The 21687-nt window shown below is 48.7% G+C and overlaps 1 protein-coding gene across 4 annotated transcripts in view; it reads right to left on the bottom strand.

The window, feature by feature from the left end:
• Nucleotides 1–21687, bottom strand: part of SENP6 (SUMO specific peptidase 6) — a 2017494-nt gene that overhangs the window by 1380436 nt on the left and 615371 nt on the right. The gene's annotated exons all lie outside the window — the stretch shown is intronic.

Below are 21687 nucleotides of genomic sequence, written 5' to 3'. Positions count from 1 at the left end.
CACTTAGGACTACAGGTGTAAGCAAAAACCAACCTTTGGTATAAGACTGTACTAGACAGTTTGTGGTAGTGAGCGGAGCAGCCAGGCTTATCTCAAGAGGGAATGTGAGCAGTGCAAAAGGTTACACAGAGGTCTTACAATCACAGTGGTTCAAGTAGACACTTACACTCAAGGTTTCTTGGTAAAACACTTATTAATTTATTACACAATCATTTAGAAAACATTCACTAGTAGGAGGTAAATTATACACAAACACTTCAATATCAACCCAATAAGTTTCTGAACAAATTAGGCTCCCCTGAAATAGGAGCAAAATGGCATTTCAGTTACTTTCAAAGGGAGTAAAAAGGCACAGGTTAGTAGAATAGATCACAAATACTTTCTTAGGCAGTGTAAATAGTTTTAGTTTACTAGAGGACTTGATTCAGTTCAATAGGCCTAGGCCAAAGTCAATGGACTAGTTTCTTGGATAGGAAAGAGCAGTTCTTGTAGTAAACAGTAAAGTCTTTGCCAAAGTTCTCAGAAGTAGTTTGTACGAAAAAGAATCATGTTGGGTCACAAGCTGATTAGGCCTGCAAGTTATGAAAGTTCCACAAACTTTCACCGCAAGAGGCATTCTCTCAATCGGGTTGGCACAGTACCTTAGAATGAAGCAAAAGATGCAGCTGAAGATGTTGGTTCATGGCAGTTCCTGCAGATCTCGCTGTTCCTGAGCCTCAGTCGTGGGGACAAGAGGGAGGACGTCGGGGGACTCCTGCACTGCACAGGATCATCGGAAAACTTACAAAATTGAGTCACTTCAGTTCCAGTAGCTGTAATTGAAGCACACAAGCTGGTGTCCTTCCCCCTGGTTAATCCTAACGAGCTCTGAGAATGGTATCCAGGTGTCTTACGAGTTGATTGGTCCCCACCAACTCAAAGGAAGAAGTCGTCCTTGAAGGGGCTTCTCTGTCGAGGTGGACTGGGCAATTCCAACCTGCAGCAGGGCTTCACCGGGCAAACCAATGGTCCTGGAGTTGCAGCAGCCATCCTCTTCCAGCTAGTCTTCGGTTCTTTCGATCCAGTGGTCGACTCTGCTTTCCAAGTCTCGGAGACTCGCCTTTTAAACAGTTTTCTCCCATTCATTACAGCCTAGCTGGCGCTCACCCAGCAGGGTGGCTGTCCTTGCCGGGCAGTCAGCCAGCCAATCACTCCAGAGTGCATTTGGGTCTCCTAAGCACAGGAAGTTTTGGGCACCTCCCTCACTTCCTGCCCATCCCAGACAATCAGGCGCCAGAGGCAGTCTTCATTCCTGAAGCCCGCCAAAGGCATGGAAACAAAGGGACCAAACACGGGGAAACATCATGGTAGTTTGCTGTAAAACCACTGCCACCAGCCATTTTGATAGAAAAGGGTAGCATTTGACTGCTAGATGAGTTTCTAGACACAGGGGATACTAGGAATCCCCTCCAGCACGCTATAGGAAGTTAGTGTGGGCTGGGTCTAGGAATTTAAAACTACTAGTAAAGTCAATTTAACCTTACATTCTCTGGGAAACAGTTTATCCCAGAGAAGGTATTTAAACCTTTGGGAAGTCTAAAACGACATCACTGTGTCACTGCACTAAGGGTGCAGTGTAACACATGAAAAGATGCCTATGGAGTCATCTTGAAACTCCACAATAAAAGAACACAAGAGTAAAATACACATCAAAATACAGGAGAGTTGGGGGGGGAAAAAATGCTGACACTTTCCAGGTAAAAAAAAAAATCAAGTCCTCAAAATCCAGCAAATTTGCTGGGGGTCTCTAAGGTGAAGGGAATTAGCACATTTTTGAGAATTCTCCCTAACAATTCATACCCTAGGCTGTCACTCACATAGCAGGTGGGGGCTGTCCTTCCCGGGCAGCCAGCCTGCTAATCAGGACTGGTTTCGTTCAGGCACACCTAGAGACAAAGGACAAGGGTGTTTAGGGAACCTCCATCACATCCTGTCCTTAAATACACACTGGAGCCAGGGGCGGCTTCAGGGCTGAAGCCTGCCAAAGGCAAAACACACAAAGGGCTCAAATATGTCTCAGCGCACAGAGTAAAAGCCAAGAAAGGCCTCACAAACAGAAAATGGTGAAAAAAGAAGACAGGGTCCATTCTGACACCATGGGTGCTGTACTGCAGCTGAGGGTTCAGCCTGCAGTAGAAAGGCACACTGGTAATAAAGGATAAACTACTGCCACCAGAGGGTAACAAAAACATGTTACATGAGAAAGTAGGATACAGGGCTACTAGGTAACCCCCACATCACTCCACATAGGAAAGTGTGTGCTGGACCTACAAAGTATAAAGGTAAGATACATTTCATCTTACTATTCTTGGGAACAGTAGTTCACCCACAAAAAAGGTATTTAAACCTTGAGAAATCCAAAGGATGTCTCAGTGACACTGCAATGAGGGTGCTATGTGTCACTATACAAAAAACAGATGCCTCTGGAGTTTGTCAGACTCCAAAAACAGTTGAAAACATAACATCCAAATCAGGCAAAAACACATGATAGTGGGAAAAGGGTCCCACTGACTAGAGTTAAAATTAAAAAGTCCAAAGTCCAGCAAAAGAGCTGGAGGTCTCTAAGGTGGGAGGAATTTAGCCCAGAAATGAAAATTCTCCCCAACACTGGGCTGCTCCAGTAAAGAGAAACATGACATGGCACACGGCTACAGGTATCCTAGGCATAGATGCATCAGGTTTATAGTCAAAAAGTCGAAAGTCAAAAAGTCGAAAGTCAAAAAGTCGAAAGTCAAAAAGTCGAAAGTCAAAATGTTGAAAACAAAAATGTCGAATATTTTTTTTTTGGTTGCTTTTTTTTCGAAATGGGGGTCCCCTCCCCCAACCCCACTTTTTTTAATTTTTTTTTTGTTTTACCCCTTTTTTTTTTACCCCCGGAGCCCAAAAAAAATATATAAATAAAAAAAATAAAAATTCGACATTTTTGTTTTCGACTTTTTGGATTCGACATTTTTGTAATTCAACATTATTGATTCGACATTATGACTGGACACCAATGCATCAGCATATGGCAACGCACAGTTGGTTATTGGATATTAACATTGTGTATATTAACACTACCTCAAGCTCTTACTATGCACCTACGCGCTTATACAACACTCACTCATATGACGACTTCTACTGCCACGCGCACTCCTATGAAAAGGGCCCTGATGCGGCCATCAAATGACTAGGCACTCCTGTAACATGCCAGTTACTGGTTTATGTCCAGTTGCTTACGTAATGTGCTAGGTAGTGCTGCTATATACAGAGTTATTTCATTGTAAGGCCAGTTCGAAGACACAGGTGCTGGCAAGTAAAACCAAGTTATTGCCTTGAAATGACCTCATTACTCCCACAACATTGCATTCAATGACTTTTCCTGAGTCCAATGTGCCTAGTAGTGCCATGATGACGGACTATCATCACATGAAATGTATTGCCAGAATCTACCACGGTAGTGTCTGTTAGGGAGAACTCTCAGAAATGTGCTAAATCCCTCCACATTAGAGAACCCCAGCAACTTTGCTGGCTTTTGAGGACTTGATTTTTTTTTTAACCTTGAGAGTGTGACCCTTTCCCCCCACTCTCTCATGTATTTTAATGTGATTTTATACACTTTCATTTGGTTGTGGAGTCTGACGAACTCCATAGGCATCATCTTTTACATTGTGTCACAGAGCACCTTCAGCGCAGTGACACAGGGAAGTCTTAGATTTCCCAAAGGTTTAACTACCTTCTCTGGGATAAACTACTGTTTGCCAGAGCAGTAAAGTGAAATTGACTTTACTTACCATTGTAACTTGCTAGACCCAGCACATACCATCTTACAATAGAGTGCTGCAGGGGTTACTTAGTATCCCCTTTGTCCAACTTCTCAAGTAACATTTTTATGTTACCCTTTTCTCACTGAATGGCTGGTGGCAGTGGTTTCATTGAACTACCATGGTGTGCCTTTACAGGGGGCTGCGTTTGCAGCTACAGTAAAGCACCCACGAGAGCCATCTTTGTCAAAATGGCCCGCAGTCTTCTTTTTTCACCATTTCTTTTTGTAAAGATCCTTCTTGAGATTTGCTCTGCGCGCCAACCAGGTTTGGTCTCTGTTCATTTCGCGGGATTCACGAGTGAAGCCCCGCCTCTGGCTCCAGAGTGTCTGGTGTAAGTAGGAAGTGAGTGAGGTGCCCGAAACTCCCTGCGCTTAGTCTCCTAGGAGACCCAAGCACACTCTGATGATTGGCCAGCTGACTGTCTGGCAAGGACAGCCACCCTGCTGGGTGACTGACAGCTAGGCTGGAATGAATGGGAGAGAACTGCCTTCCAAACCAAAAGACTCACCTTTTATTCAATGTCGACTACTGGACGAAGGAACCGAAGAAGAACTTTAAGAGGACGCCTGCTGCAACTCCTGAACCGTTTGTTTCTGCTGCAGTGTGGTAACGCCAAGTTCGGATCGACAGAGGTGCCCCTGCAAGGACGACTTCTCCCCTTGAGTTGATGGGACCAATCAACTCCAAAGTAAGCCACCCGGACATCCATCTCTGAGCTGGTTGAATGTCCACAGAGTTGCTGCTGGAAACCGTATAGCCAGGGAGAGGAACACCATTTTGTGTGCGTTGCTTTTAAGCTGACCTAGAGCTTTTGGAAGATCCTCCGGACTCCCAAGAAGCAGGACTGACTGAGCCTGAGCCCAACAGAGTGCGGGACCCCAGAAGCCAGGAAAGTCCATTACGACAGCCAGGAACCACGGTGCTGCTACTTGCGGTAGACGCGATGAGCTGAAATACTGAAAGTGAAGTTTGCCAGTTGCAAGTTTTGACCGTCCCAGTGCATTGCAGGAGTCCCCGACATCCTCCCTCTTGTCCCCACGACTGAGGCCCAGGACCAGCGAGATCTGCAGAGCTGCACAGCAACAGAGGTCATCAGCTGCATCTTTTTCTTCATTTCTAAGGTACTGTAAAAAGTCTAAGAGAACTTAACTCTTACTGTAGAGTGCTTACAACCTCTACAACTCTCAACCCTAATCAGCTTGTGGCCCTACACTTGATTCTTCTTTTCATCAAAGACTCCTAAGAACTTGTGCAAAGATTTTTCCATTTACTTACCAGTGCTTCATCCTATACAAGACTTTTGCCCATTGACTTTGGCTTAGCCTATTGAATGTTTTCACTCTTCTTGGAGTATCCAAAAGTATTTGCCTGCTTAAGAATATTTGTGGTCTCTTGTTGTTCTAATAATCTTTGTCTTTTACCAACTTCTAAAAGTATTCTAAATGCCAACAGTAAGATATTAATGTCCCCAGCACCCTAGTTATTGAAGTCACCTGTGGGTGTAGGTTGTGTCTGTGGGCCATCCTAAAACGGTCTTTACCGATTTAGAAATTAAGAGTGTACAGTATTTAAGTGCATTTGTGTGTTACTATTATATTGCTCCCTTCTGAAGGCTTTTTCTAACTGACTGATAAATACATGTATAATTGTGTATGCAAGAAACCTTGAGTGCAAGTTTATTTGAATACCTGCAGCTTTAAATTTCTTTAACTCCACTACAGCTCACATTTACCCCTCTTGAGATAAGCATGGCTGCTCATCACGCTACCAAAACTGTGTAGTACAAGCTTATACCAAAGGTTGGTTTTCCTATACCTGTAGACAGAGTTGTGGGTAGTGGTCCCAGAGGGTACTGCATACAAACCTAGCCTATGGTTGCAATACTTACCTATTGCGAGACTGCTAGGCAAAGTGTAACCATCATTGGACCAGGTGATTACACAACATCCACTCTCAAACCATGTTCATGAACACACTAACGCACTTATACACCAAAGCATTTAAGCTTGTACACCTGCATATGAAACCAAGCATATGCTTAATAAATATTTAGGCACCACAGATGCAGGTTATAAAATATTAAATTAATCCTTGATTTTCTAATTAGATCTTTCATTATAATAGACAGGTATACAGCGTTTTAAAGGGTACAGAACTATCTGTGCCCCAACAAGACATTGAATTCGATGGCCAACTGCTGCTTTCCAAGAAACGGTTAATTGGTACCAATGAAAGGAGATTGCATCTTGGCTAGGTTTGCCAGTTCAATAGCAATAAGCTTGTTCACAATCACCATAACCTTGTTAATGTCACTCTAAGCAGCTTCACTCTGGAAACCTGTTCCAGCACCACTAAACTGCTTCCTCTCTAATGGAATGTCAATAAAGCAACATAACCCCTTTAGCCTCAAGGAAAAGAACACCTTCCCACTTCTCTAACAAGCTATTTATTACATTACCCTTATAATAAGAAAAGGTGTAAAGAGCATAGCACAACAGCCTAACAGCTTGTCAAAAAGGTTTCTTTGCGGCGGGGTGCTGTTGAGCGCCAAACAAGATGGCCGCCTGAGTCTCGAGCTCCGGCGCCGGCAGATCTCGAGATCCTGAATCGGCACTTTTAAACGCCGGATAGCCGATCCCGGCTTATGCGTTTTTGAAGCAGCCACCCTGAGGACCCAGCGGCTCGAATTTCGTCTGAAATCGGATCTCCAGAGCGTGATTCCTGGACGCCGCCGCACCATCCCCCCACCCGACTGCAGCGCTCCCGCGCAGAAACTCGTCCTCTGGCGGAGCGGACGGGCTCGCCCGGGGCCGGTGTTGTGTCCCCCCCGCCTCGGTGGGTGCAGGCTGCCGGGTGGCGGTCCGCCTCCCCCCTATCTTGTGGCGCGACTGGGGGCGGCTGAGACACGTCTTCAGCCCGCGTACTGCTGGCTCGAGTGGCCGCGACCTGGTAGGCACTCGTGGGGATGCCCGCTCTGCATCGGAGCTGTCCGGGACCCTTTCTTCGCCTGCTGGACCTCGCCGGGGCTGCCCCCCCCCCCCCGACAACGGGACTTCGGCACCCACATCGGCACCCGGGAGACACACGCGGTGCAACGGATCCTTGAGGCCACCAGGTACGTGGGTCGGGGAGGCCCCCGTGGACTTGTCCTGGGCAGCGGCATTGCCTCACCCCCTCCATACGCGGTGCCGAGGACTATCCGCCGGCACCCCCCGGCCTCTGGGCCCATCAGCGGCTGGTGCTGCCCTGGGCCTGGCGCCTCCCCCGGCCTGCATCTGTCCTGGTGTCCCCCCCCTGGAATCTCTCTCATCCCCCCGCTCCGCGGGCTGCGGGTGTCTCCTTCCATGGTGGCCTTCGGGGGGGCCACGGTGATCTTGCCGTCACTGCACTGCCCGGGACCTTCAGCCTACCGGCTACCTGCCCTGTCTTCTACCACTGTGCACGAGGCTGCGGCCTATCTACCACGTGGGCATTGTGCCGGGAGGCGCCCCCCCATCATTCATCGCTCTCAACCACCCATATCTGGGTCCAGGCTCACACATTGCTCGCTGGGCGCCATTGCCCCCAACCCTGGGATCTACTACCCCTGATGTCTCCTCACGTTTGTCCCCACGCCTCTCTGGGCTGTCTGAGACCTTGTGGCCTGCGCTGGTGGCCACAACTTCACATCTACACGGATTCACAGCCACGGCTTCACCTGCATCACTCCCTGTCTCGTACCATACTTTGCGCCCTGCCTCGGGTGGTATAGGGCCTGGGACTCCCCCTTCTCCCCACTTGACTTCCAACATCGCCAGGATGACCAAGGGAGGGGTGAGGAAACAGAGCTCCATCAACATGTTTGCTAAGGCTGCGTCGAGATCGTCAGAGGAGACCAATGAGCAGATCCCAGCCACACCTCCATCCGATGCAGTACCGGAATCCCAAAATATGATGGACTTCATTCGCGAGGGCTTCACCGCACTCCACTCAAAACTGGATGACATGAACGGTACTATATCTTCTATTAAGGCCCACATCGAGCGGACTGACAGCCGGGTGTCAGAAGTCGAGACACGGGACGGTTCCGCCGAGGATGCATTGGGAGCCCTGCGCTCCGAGGTCACCGCTCTCTCCAACCGAGTCCTTGAGGTAGAGAAGAAGAACGAGGACTTGGAATCTCGATCGAGGCGTAACAACCTCCGCATTTTCGGGGTTCCCGAGAACGCAGTGCACGAACCGATGGAGGACTTTGTCGAGCGCACATTGGTCTCACTCCTGGATTCTCCCAAGCTCTCCCCACACTTCGCTATTGAGCGGGCACACAGAGCCCTGACGGCTAAACCCAGACCTGGGGCTCCACCCCGGCCCATCATAGCCCGAGTGCTGAATTTCCGTGACCGGGTTGCCCTCCTCAGGGCAGCTAGGCTTAAAGGGGAGCTACTACTGGATGGTGCGAGGATTCATCTTTATCCGGACTTCTCCACGGCTGTCCAACGCGAACGCAAGACTTTTCAGGCTGTGAAGCGCAGGCTGCAGGACCACTCAGTCAAATATGCCATGCTCTACCCTGCCAAACTCCGCATAGAACACGCCAACCAGCTGTTTCTTTTTCACAATCCCGGAGGAGGCCTCCAGGTTTATCGACGAACATTTCCCTGGTTGACCCCTCCCCTCTCCTCACGATTTTGCAGTTATCCTTCTGTCCCGACGTGGAGGGGCCAGGCAAGGCCGCCTTCCCGTATCGGGGTTACTTGATCCTCTACTTCGAAATCTGCTTGTTGTGTTCATTCTTACAAATGTGTGCCTTATCACCACGTGCCAGAACCCTGTCCAAGTCATTTGTTAAAGTCCACTGTGGGCACCCCTTATCTTATCAGATCTGCCGTAGCCCGGACTACGGCGGCTAGTCCGGCCCTCAGGCCCCCAGGCGTTGATGCCCTTGGTTTGGTTTTGGTTGAGGGGGGTTGGGATTGTCATCCCTATGTTCGGGGGGGGATGTGGGTGGGGGTGGGACATGTTAGGGTTTTTGTTGTTAAAAAGTTGGCGTTGGCAGCGAAGGCGAGCCGTGAGGTGGTGCTCAGGGCCTGGTGCTGCAGGACTGTGAAATGGACCCGTTGGGTACTGACATTCGTTCTCTTTCGATTACCACTGTACCTGTGACCAAGAGTGACCTGACCTTCATGAGCTGGAACGTACGTGGGTTGGGAAATTACAAAAAAATGAGACAGCTCCAGCTGCAGACCGAGCGTCATGGGTCCAAGATTTTGTTTCTGCAAGAGACACATGCCCGCGCGGAACAGTGTACGCGTTTTGCCAAAACCTGGGGCCCCTATAGATACTTCAACGATTTCTCCACCCAAAGCCGGGGGGTCATGACCCTTATTCACAAAAGCCTCAAGTTTTCTCTTATTTCCTCACAAATAGACCGTCAAGGCAGATATGTTCTGCTCCATGCTACGCTTCAACACAGGGAGGTGGTCCTGATGAACATTTACGGCCCTAACCTAGACGACCCGGACTTTTATGTACATGTCACGTCCCTTCTTGAAGGCTTCCCCCTTGTTCCCATCCTTTGGGGAGGCGACTTCAACACGATTTTCGACGTGGCTCTGGACAGATCTGGATCCAGGCCCCGTCTACTCTCTAGGGCAGCCTATGCTGCACTATCATCTCTGCCCCGTCTCGCCATGGTGGACGCGTGGAGATTTTTACCCGGACTCCCGTGTGTTCTCTTTTTACTCCTCAGTCCACGACTCCTATTCCCGCATTGACAGATGGGTGATCTCCAACGAACTGGTTAAGAGCGTTATACAACTAATGATCCTCCCTAGAACCCTGTCTGACCACTCTCCAGTCACTGTAACCATTGGCTGGGGTCCCGATCCTGGCCGGACACGTAGCTGGAGGCTGAAACCCCTGTCCTTATTGGACCCGGAGTTCTGCTCCGAGCTCGAGCGGTCGATTGAGGAGTTCTTCGAGACTAATACGGGCTCGGTAGCGACCCAGGCCACTCTATGGGAGTCATTTAAGGCTTATATCAGAGGGATTGCGTTGTCCAAGGAGAATGGGGTAATGAAGTCAATCCGGAGGGATCTCGTTGCTAGTGAATCCAGACAATCTACCCTGGAAGCCACATGCTCACTTCACTCCACTCCACCTCGAGCAACCTGGCTGACATAGGGTCGGAATTAGACACATTTCGATCCCTCGCGGATCGTGAACAAAGGTTTTTGGATAGTCCTGGCATGGCGAGGAGATATGGGGAGGGAGAGCGCCCTGGTCGATTTCTAGCACCTCTGATCCGTCATGAGACGGGGTCCGCACACATAATCGGGCTCGAGAGACCTGACGGCTCCATGGCTGTCTCCTCGCAAGACATCAACAGGGAATTCTTTACATTTTACGAAACTCTATACTCCAACTCAGATGAGGTGCCGGTGGTGGAGATTGACTCCTTTCTCAGTGCCCTCCCTCTCTCAGCCCTGTCCCCGGAAGCCGGGGCCTCCCTCGACTCCCCCCTCACACTGGAGGAGCTGTCGGACGCTATTGACTCCTTATCCTCGGGGCGTGCCCCCGGTTCGGACGGTATTCCGGTCGAATTTTACAAGCAGTTTAAGTCACAGCTGCTTCCTCACTTGCTAGCTCTCTGGGAGGAGTCTGTGGAGTCCGGCGTGTTCCCCCCTTCACTCCGGGAGGCTACAATCACAGTACTACTTAAATCAGGCAAATCCCCCCCTGCAATGTGGCTCATACCGTCCGCTTTCACTCATAAATTGTGACGTCAAGGTATATATGCCAAGGCCCTGGCGCTCCGGTTGGCTCCCCTCCTGCCATCTATTATCCACCCAGATCAGGCGGGTTTCATCCCCGGTCGCTCCACCTCCTTGAGCCTGAGGCGCCTATTTAACATAATTAACAGAATCAGTCCTGACACGCAGGCAGTAGCTGTCACCCTTGATATGCAAAAGGCGTTTGACTCGGTCTCATGGAAGTACCTATGGCGGGTTCTTGACAGCAGCAAGTTTGGCCCCTCCTTTCTCTCCTGGGTCAGATTGCTTTACTCTTCCCCGGTGGCCAGGGTTCGCACTGACGACCACTGCTCCCCCCTCTTTGAGATCGCCAGGGGGACGAGACAGGGGTGCCCCTTCTCGCCCTTGATCTTCGCTATAGCAATAGAGCCCTTCGCTGACATGCTCCGCCAACTTCATGCTCACAGAGGCCTCCGCACTGCGGGCCAGGCGGACATAGTGTCCCTATATGCGGATGATGCATTGTTGTTTGTGCGCTCTCCCTCCATCAACTTACCCCCAATATTGGAGGACATCATTCGGTTCGGTCGAATCTCTGGTCTCAAAGTGAATTGTTCAAAATCCACTCTCTTCCCACTCACAGAATGCACTCTCCCTCCTCCTGATACCTTGGGCTTCACATGGGCTCAGTCTACATTCACCTACCTGGGTATAGTGGTGACTCGCCAACAGGCGTTGACCTTCCAGGAAAACTATCAGAAGTATCTCACACACCTGACGGCTAAGGTCCGGGCCTGGGACAAGCTCCCAATCTCCCTGGCAGGCAGGATAGGGCTATTGAAGATGGTGGTGGTTACCCCAGTTGCTTTACAGGTTCACTAACATACCCTTGTGGCCGGGGGAGGGCTTTTTCCGGGACTTGACCCGCACTGTGAATTCCTTTCTCTGGCACTCGGGTGCGGTCCGCCTTAAAATTGACACCTTATCTACTCCCATTTCTAACGGGGGCTTCGGTGCCCCTAATTTTCTCAAATACTGGCTGGTATCCCAAATCCAATACACATCTCACTGGTTTAATACAATTGACTCTCCCCCGCATGTTCGACTTGAGAAGCTTGCGGTCTGTGACCGGGATATCCGCTCCTTGGTGATACACCCCGCCCCCTCGGCATTGGACTCACAGAGACCGGTCGCTTGCACTTCCCTTGCTCTGGCGAAGATGTGGAAACTAGTCAAAACTACATACGCCTTTCACGGCAACCTCCCCCTCTGGAATTTCCTCCCGGGGGTCCCGCAGGTCCCACCGGGCATGGTGCGCCGCTGGGCGGACGCAGGCATTGAGCTGCTGCGTGACGTGTTTGACCAGTAGGGGTGTCACGGTATCAGTTTTATGACGGTACGATAACCTTCTTGCCAAATGACGGTATATCATGGTTATCACGGTATAGCAGGTGGAGTTGACTAACCTTAACAAATATTTTCTAAAAGGTCATAAATTGTCAGATTTATCATCACAAATAAAACCAGACACCCAGGGACAGAATTGAGGTTTTCAACATACTTTCCACTGAAATGCCACCCCTTGCTTCCACCAAACACAAACACGTGTGGAGAGGAGGAGGGGGGGGCAGCCCTGTGGCGACTGGCAAAGCAAACTGAATTTAGTCATTTAATTCATTTTGGCCCTAACCTAAATTGGTCATTTAGGCTCGGGCCAAAAGGTGTTAAGTAATCACAGACATGTTACCCTTTGGTATGGCAGCAGGGAATACCCACAGAGATGAGTGAATTTCGCAGTGTGACTTATTATATGTAAATTCAATGATAGAACCAGGGAAATCCCCCATTGTCCTATGTTTAGAGAACATTATCCATTATAAATATACAAACCCCAAAGCCGCCAACCCAAAGTAAACCCTTTTCCTTCTTAACACTGTATCTATTCTTCCTATTGCTAACATATTGATTTTGTGTCAGGCACATGTGGTTTATGGAATGGCATTAAGAACTGCTCCAACTGAAACTACTTGGCAGATGGCACATCCAATAGTGCAAGACCAAGACTGTGCAGCACTTGCTTACTGCAGCCTTTCCAAATCAGATTGAAAAGCACACAACGGTATAACGGTATAAACAATGTGACGGTTATTATTGTTCAATTAAGTGGTTCACGGTATCTTTAACGGTATACCGTTATACCGTTACATCGTTACATCCCTATTGACCAGGGTATATTTGTTGAATGGCCCGATCTCCCGTTGCCCCTGAGGAGTGACCAGGGTGCATGGCTTCAATACGCATTCCTCCGCAGGACCCTCAAACGCAATTACCAAACGTTCCCTGCGTTGCCCCCGGACGACCCAGCTACTGAAGAGCTCACCTCCCCCAGGCCCACAAGGGGTAAAATCTCTAGGTTATACACGATGTTGCAGTCCAGATCTATCCCAGATTTCGCTAGACTCAGGGGGTTGTGGGGCGCGGACTTGGGTGTTGAGATTTCGGACGAACGCTGGGCACATCTATGCGAGCGCACACCGAGTATCCTTTAACTCCCGTCTTAAACTCATTCAATTCAAAGTACTACACAGATTTCACTACACCCCGATCAGACTACATCGCATGTCCAGGGATCACCCTTCCAGCTGCCCTAGGTGCCATCATGACGACGCCGACTACATTCACATGATTCTGTCCTGCCCTCGCCTCTCACAGTTTTGGGAGGCAGTTTGCTCAACAATGTCTGCGGTTCTCGACAATCCCATTGTTCCTTCCCCGTTGGTATGTCTCTTTCACGATCTCCCAGGTCTCTCCCGTGATTCCAAAAAATTAGCCGGCCTTTGCCTCCTGCTTGCGGTGCGCTCCATCCTGCTTTGTTGGCTTCGCCCTCGCCCCCCACACACGCACAATGGCTGAGGGCGGTTACTTGGGCCTCGGACTCTGAGGAAGCCTGGTCCCATATACAACCTGCCCACTCCAGACCTAGAAATGTATGGCTTAAGTTCCGCTCTTACATGTCCGATCTGATTGCGACACCGGACGCCCCCCCCCGCCCTCTTCCCCCCACCGGCTCAGGTCCTCCCCCCTGTTGCGGGCTTCTGTTGCCCAATCCATACTGTGATTGTACCCACTGATTGTGATGTTATGTGTAATAACCTCTGTGCACCTACAATGTTTATATGGTATTCATGCTGTAACGCCTCATGCTGTTCGCTTGTTTGTTGCTGCCACGCTGAATAATAAAAAGAAGTTTTAAAAAAAAAAAAGGTTTCTTTGCCTCCAGAACTACAGTATAATGTCTGGTGACAAATCTGTGTCCAAGGGTGTGGGTGAACAAAGAGCAACATGATCAGGTCAATGGCAAGTCATCCCAACAGATTTCATTGACACTTTTAGATTTAGATGGGTGTACTGCCATCGTAGTGAACATGGAGTTGTTAACGAAATAGTTATGATAATGGATTTCCTCAGGCCTTCAGGTAAGTGTCGTACCAGGGCTTTTTATGCACTAAAATAACGCAAATGGGACATCTTTTCTCCTTCTATGCGTACCATTTACACACCAATTGGGAGCAGAGGTCAATGGAAATGACAAGTGACTTGACAGATTCCAGAACACATGCTTTCTTATCTGCATGGCTGAAACTGCAGGTCATTAAGCAGCAGTTCAGACATTTTTTCTATGAGCTGTGTGCTCTGAGATTGTCAGAACACAGCGGGACGTAAAATTGTTTATTTGTCTTCAACTACTGCGTTTTGTGTCTAGCGGGGAGGGGCATTTTGCATGAATATTTGTTTTTCTAGCATTTTAGGATTATATTAGTAAGATGGACAACTTAGTTACCATCGGGAAGTATCCTTTAAACAAACGTTGCATTTTCAGGAAATGCTTGAAAACATTTTTCTTTTTAAACAAATATATTTATTGATCCGAGACAGATAACCGTACCACGTATGTAACTGTCAACAAACCAACTGTATTAAAACTGGCCAATAATGCTCCCTGGTTACCATGTTTGGTCATTACTCCCCTGCCTCCAACTATTTTCAATATTCCCCCAACTTATACCCCTCCAGCCCCTCTACCCCCCCTTCCGTTTAACCCCAATTCTTCAGTGTCCAGAGTCTTCAGACACTATTAAGTTCTTTCTGGGCTGTATGTGCCGGGTTTCGTCCATTCTTGGCCCCTCAGATTACGTGCATATTTTTGAGTATTCGTGGCTTGTAGAAGTGGGCTTCTCCGTCTTCCACAAACTCATGGAAGGGATTCCAGACCACCAGGAATTTTAAGTATTTCTCTGTTCGGAGGGCCCATATCTTTTCCACTGCCATAACACCCCAGACCTTGACCCACCACCAGGCAGTCGCCGGCCCAGTTTCACACTTCCATCTTTGTGCCAGGGTCATTCTCGCAGCTGACAACAAGTGTATAATTAAGGTGGCCCTGTGCCCAGATATTGCATAAGTGCCTTCGACAGCCACTCCAAATAAGATCATCTTGGGGTACATAAGAAGCTCCACACCCACAATGTCTTTTATGTGTCCCAGCACTTCTTTCCAAGATGCTACTGCTTTTGACAAGACCACCACATGTGGTATAGCTCTCCCCACAGTTCCTCCGGCATGAAGGAGGATAATTCATGTTGATTTTGTGTAAACGATAGGGGGACATGTACCACCTACAGCATAATTTGTGGGATGACTCCTTGATCGTGGTGGATGAATCGTGTGCCCCTGACCATATCTGACTCCACTCCTGATATTGGTTCCCCCCCATGTCACTCACCTAACGTTCTTTGTATGGGAGATTAGCTTCTGGTTTTGCATTACTCAATCTGTGAAGCCTAGCCACCCCCATCGCTTTCAGCCCCTCCTGCATGGTTAGCTCCAGTCCGACCAGAGGCCTCATGCCCGCCCTTTTCACCCTTGGGTGCATGATCCAGTGTCTAATCTGTGTATATCTATAGCTCTCCTGTTCCCCAATTCCAGATTTCTGTTGGCAGCCAGTAAAGAGCAAGGGGGACCCTTCCTTATACATATCCTTTAGGGTCAGCGATTCCACTCCCGGCCATCCTTCCCAAAATCTCTGCTGGAGTCCCAGTGTGAAATCCGGGTTGTGTTTTGGGGGGGTGAGAGGACCCAACCCACACTGAATGTGTTTCCACCCAAGTGATTTGTTCCAGCTGCGGAAAGATATCTTGGTTGCTTCCAATGGGCCTCCCCCCCCTTTTCTCTGTGTACTGTCAGCGCTTGGAATGCCCACAAGGGAATCGTTGTTACTGTTTTATCTGGCTCCATCCTTTCATGTCTTCCTGCCTCGCCCACCTCAACATAGGGGCCAGGTGCTGCGCCATTATGCATCTCCCAACATCCGGGACTCCCAATCCTCCCAGGAGTGGAGGGTGTATCAGAATACGTTTTTGTACCTTTGGCCTCTTGCCTTGCCATATAAAGTTAAATATTGCTTTTTGTAGCTCCCCGATTGCGGTTGGGGAGGTATGGCTACCGGTAGCGAGCCTACCACATTGAATAACCGGGGAAGGAGAGTCATTTTAACTGCAGCGATATGCGCGACCCATGACAGTTCTTGGCTGTCCAATCTATACTTGTCCACTAGTAGCTGTTTCCGGAGGGGTGTAATGTTTCATCTGTACAGTTTGCCTAGGCTTCTTGTTCAATGTATTCCCAGGTATTCCAGGGAATCCCTTTCCCAGATCAAGGGGAATGTCTTCTCCAGGATCTCGATCTCCTCTCCGTTATATTTATTGCTTTGGAGAAGTTAATGGAGAACCTCGATGACCTCTCAAACTCCTGCAATTTTCCCATGGCCCTGGGCATCGTGTTTTTGGTGTCGTTCATGAAGAGCATAAGGTCGTCCGCATATAATGCGATTTTATGGGGCACATGTCCACATATCACCCCTCTGAACTCCGCGTCTAGCCTAATTTGGATCACCAAAGGTTCCATTGCCATAGCGAAAATCAGGGTGACAGGGGGCATCCCTGCCTCATGCTTCGCCCAATTTGAATTTTTTCCGAGCTCTGGCCGTTAACCGTGAAGCTCTTTGATGGGATTTGGAAATTGGCGAGTACCATTGTGGAGAATTCCTGGCCACACCAGAAGCCTTCCACCACCAACCTCAGGCATTCCCAATCCAGACTGTCAAAAGCCCATCTGGCGTCCAGTGCATCCACTGAAAACCCTTGTTGTGTGCGCACTCCTATATCAATGATATCTATAGCCCGCCTCACGTAGTCCTTTGTATGCCTTCCCATGATGAATCGTGCCTGGTCGTCAAGTATGATACCGGGGAGGACTTTCATCAGTCTGGTAGCCAGTATTTTAGCGTAGATCTTCGTGTCTGTATTTAGTAGTGCAATGGGGCAGTAGTTTGTGCATTCTGAAGGGTCTCTCCTCGGTTTCAGAGTTAGAATGGTTGTGATCTACCCATGTCGCCATGACTGATCCCTTTTCCCGGATTATGCTGAAGAGGCGCGTCAGCGGACCCAGCAACTGCATGCAAAACATTTTATAGTAGCTAGTCACCAGGCCATCTGGGCCCGGGGCCTTATTTGCATGTAATTCGCATCACTGACCTCCTGCGCCATAATCGGACCACCAAGTGCCTGTCTATCCTGCTCTGTAATCTGTGGTGGGGGGGTGGCCTGTAAGTAGGACCTCCGATGTTCGGAGTCTAAGTTTTCACTACATAGGAGTTCCTCGTGGAATTGCAACATTGTCTTTAGTTTCTCTTTCTCCGTTATTGGGACTCCCTGCTTGTTTTTTAGTTGTGCTATATAGTTGCGTGTTTTTTGTTTCTTCAGTTTCGCAGCTAGGAACCTGTTTGCTCCCCCCACCCCCATGTATATAATAGGATGGTTTCCTGTTCAAAAGTGTTTGAGCTACCCTGTCAGCAGTGTGTTTCGAGCTGGGCTCTAATCTTACTGAGCTCTCTGTGATTTGATTGTTTGTCTGGCGGTTAGGCAAAGTTTGTATACAGTACCCTCTGCGAACACTACAAACAACTAGGACTACAGGTATAGGCAATACAACCTTTGGTATAAGCTTTTATTTCACAGTTTTGATAGCGTGTTGAGCAGCAAGGCTCATCTCAAGAGGGGAAAATGTGAGCTGTAGTGGAGTTGCAAAGATTCACAGTTACAGGTATTCAAATGAACTCTTACATTTATTAATTGTTTATGCAAGAAACCTTGGGTGCATCAGTCAGTTATAAAGCCTCCTTCAGAAGGGAGCAATAGAATAGGAACGCAAATATACTTCAATACTGTACACTGAGCTTCTGAATCAGACAAGGCCCTTTTGGGATGGCCCACAGACAACCTACGGGTGACTTCAGTACCAAGGGTGCTGTGGACATTAATACCTTACTGTTGGCATTCAGAATACTCTTTAAAAGTTAAGTAAAAGGCAAGGATTATTAGAACACAGGAAATTACACATGTTCATAAGCAGGGCAAATACTTTTAGAGTTCACTAAAAGTCATTCAATTCAATGGGCAAAAATGTTGCATAGGATAAAGCACTTCAGGTAAGTAATGGAAAAGTCTTTTCACAAGTTCTTAGGAATCTTTGAAGAAAAGAAGAATCAAATGTAGGGCCACAAGTCTTGTGAAAGTGACAAGCACTTCTACAGTAAGAGGTAGGTTCTCAGACTTGTTTTACAGTACCTTAGTAAAGAAGAAAAAGATGCAGCTGATGACAGTTCCTGTGCAGCTCGGCGGATCTCACTGTTCCTGGGCCTCAGTCGCGGGGACAAGAGGGAGGACTTCGGGGACTCCTGCACTGTACTGGCACCGTTATAACTGCCAACCGGCAAACTTTACTTTCAGTGGCCGTTTTCGCATTTCAGCTCCTTGCGGTACAGCAAATAGCAATAAGCGTGGTTCCTGGCTGTCGAGGTGGACTTTCCTCACATCTGAGGTCCCTCACTCAACTGAGGGGGGTCAGGCTTGATCAGTCCTGCTTCGTGGGAGTCCGGAGGATCTTCCAAAAGCTTTAGGCCAATTTACAAGCAACGCACACAATCTGGTGTCCCTCACTCTGGCTCTACGGTTTACTGCAGCAACTCTGAGCCAATTCAACCAGCTCTGAGATGGGTGTCCAAGTGGCTTACTTGTGAGTTGATTAGTCCCACCAACTCAAAGGGAGAAGTTGTCTTTGTAGGGCTTCTTTGTGGATGCAAACTTGTCAAGTAGTCACTGCAGCAGGGCTTCACCGGGCAAACCAACAGTCCAGGAGTTGCAGCAGGCATCCTCTTCAAGCTCTTCTTCGGTTCCTTCGTCCAGTGGTCGACTGCCTTCCAAGCCAAAAGATTTGCCTTTTATTCAGTTCTCTCCCATTCATTCCAGCCTGTCACTCACCCAGCAGGGTGGCTGTCCTTGACGGACAGTCAGCTAGCCAGCTAGCCAGCCAGCCAGCCAGCCAATCACCACACAGTGCATTTGGGTCTCCTAGGAGACTAAGCACAGGGAGTTTCGGGCACCTCCCTCGCTTCCAGCCTACCCCAGACACTCTGGAGACAGAGGCGGGTTTCACTCCTGAAGCCCGCCAAAGGCAAATGAAAAAAGACCAAACCTGGTTTGGCGTGCAGAGAAAAACTCTAGAAGGACCTTTCCACAAAGACATGGCAAAAAAAAGACCGGGGACCATTTTAGCAATGATGGCTAAACGACATTTTGAAAAAGATTGCTCCTGTGGTTAACGTTACAGGTTACACTAACAGTCGCGGTAAATGCAAACCTTGGTAGTTCAAAACGAAACCAATGCCACCAGCCAGTCAATTGAGGAAAGGGTAACCTAAAAGATGTTACATTAGCATTTAGACACAGGGAATACTAATTAACCCCTCCAGCACTCTATTGTGAGATAGGGTGTGCTGGGTCTAGCAAGTATAATGCTAAGTAGAGTCAATTTCACTCTACTGTTCTGGGAAACAGTTTAACCCAGAGAAGGTATTTAAACCTGGGGAAATCTAAAAAGACTTCCCTGTGCCACTGCACTGAAGGTGCTGTGTGACAATTGTAAAAGATGATGCCTATGGAGTTCGTAAGACTCCATAACCAAAAAAGAAACAAATGTAAAATTCACACAAAAATACATGAGTGGGAAAAAGGGTCTCACACTCTCCAGGTTAAAAAAAAAAGTCCTCAAAATCCAGCAAAGTTGCAGGGGGTCTCTAAGGTGGAGGGAATTAGCACATTTTTAGAATTGTCCCCAACACTGGCCTTGTGCAAATTTTTCAGCCTCGTACCTCCTTTTCTAATTTTTGTGTTAGGAGGGCTCTCTCTGTAGTATGCCACCGCTTGCAAGATAAATTCTCGTCCGACTACCGACTTCCCTGCGTCCCAGACCACGCTCCAATCTCTTTCACCGAAATCATTCTCCCTGAAGTAGTTGATTTATTGTGCTCTCCATATTTGTTTCCCACCAGCTCAATGCATACCACCACTGGCGCGTGGGCGGATAGAAATTCCACCCCTATCTCTATTTTCATCACCTGGGGGACCAGTGATGCAGTGACCAGGACCATATCTATCCGAGAATAGCCCTTGTGGACTGCGGAGTAGTGCGTGTATTCTCCGTTTTCCACCCCTGAAAGAACCGGCATGTTTCTATTACCCCCCGTTCTCGAAAACATTTCACTTATGCTTGCTTGTTTTTCTGATCCGCCATTGTGGGCTGGAGCATTTTGCCTAGTGTGGGGTCCATCACACAGAAAGTCCCCGCCTATCATCAGCTGGCCTTCACACCAGCCGCCAAACTTTTCTAGTATTCCTGTGATAAATATGTCTTGTTTTTCATTGGGGGCGTACAGGGCAATTATTGTGTAGGTTCTTTCCCCTATTGCACCTTTAAGCCTGAGGAAACTCCCCTGCGTGTCTCCGCGAAGCTGTAATTTCTTAAACCCCAATTCCCTGTTGATCAGGATGGCTACACCCTTAGACTTTTTCCCCACTGGGTGCAAAGTATTGTTGAGGGAAGGCCTTATGGGCCATCCTCTTTTCGCCTTTTGGGAGGAGATGCGTTTCTTGCAGAATCCATTGTCGTCTGCATCTCCCTTAGCCTATCCAGAATTGCAGGACGTTTTCGTCGGCGAGTTCAGCCCTTTTTATGTTCAAGGATAGTATTGTCACATCCTCCATTTCAGAGTGAACAAGAGGTACTGCCCGCTATCATTAGTGCCTTGCCCAACCCTGCCTTCCACCCACTCCACCCCCACTCTCCTCTTCCTTTCTCGGACTATGGACCGGTTCTGGTCCTCCTCGATGTGTAACATTGACAACGTCTCCTCACATGTGCCGATTCTTCTCCGCTTCCCTTCCCAGTTGAATGTTAGGCCAAAGAGATAGACCCCAGCTGTAGGTTATGTGCTCCGCCTGTAGTGCCTTCATTACTGGCCGTATAAGTCCTTTTGTGGAGGGTCGAGAGTGCCAAGTCCGGATACAGCTGAATAGGGCTTCCATTGACCGTCCGCTCTGTGTGGGTTCTGGCCGCTCTCAAAATGCTCTCCTTCAAGCCACAGGATGCGAGGGCGACTAGCACATCTCTGGGCCTTGCTCCCGGATCATTCCTCTTGGGGCCCACACAATGTATCCTGTCCAAGCTTACGGCCTCGGGCTGTGTATAGGATAGAATGCTGCTGAAGGTTTGTGGCATCGTGTCCCGAAGGTCTCTGTCCAACACAGATGCTGGTAGGCCTTTCATTCTTATGTTGGACCCCCGGGATCTATTTTCAAGATCTTCAGCCTGCAATTCCAGGTTACTGGTGGCTCCAATTACCTGATCTAGGAAGATGCTGTTCTGCTTTGAGTCTTCCACAATGCTGGACAGGCCGTTCTCCACCGTTTCTACCCTGTCTCCTAGCTCGTTCACTTCCTTACGCACCTCCTGCAAAGAGGCCTTTAGCTCCTCCTTGGACTGCCCCCTTTGGGCCTGGAACGTGTCGTTCAGCCTTACTTCCATACCTTTCAGGCAGTTCAGCAGCTCTTCCTTGTCGGAGGACATTGTGATTTGAGGTGTGAGCAGGTTAGGATCCATTGGGTCCTGTAGGGGCGAGATTGCCGGTGAATCCGTTAGTTGCTTTTGTCTCCAGC

This window comes from Ambystoma mexicanum, chromosome 4p (assembly GCF_040938575.1).
Source record: "Ambystoma mexicanum isolate Mex_15411 chromosome 4p, UKY_AmexF1_1, whole genome shotgun sequence".
In the NCBI taxonomy this organism is placed as follows: Eukaryota; Metazoa; Chordata; class Amphibia; order Caudata; family Ambystomatidae; genus Ambystoma; species Ambystoma mexicanum.
The sequence above is the reverse complement of the archived record's forward strand: the minus strand, read 5'-3'. Positions and strand labels throughout refer to the sequence as shown.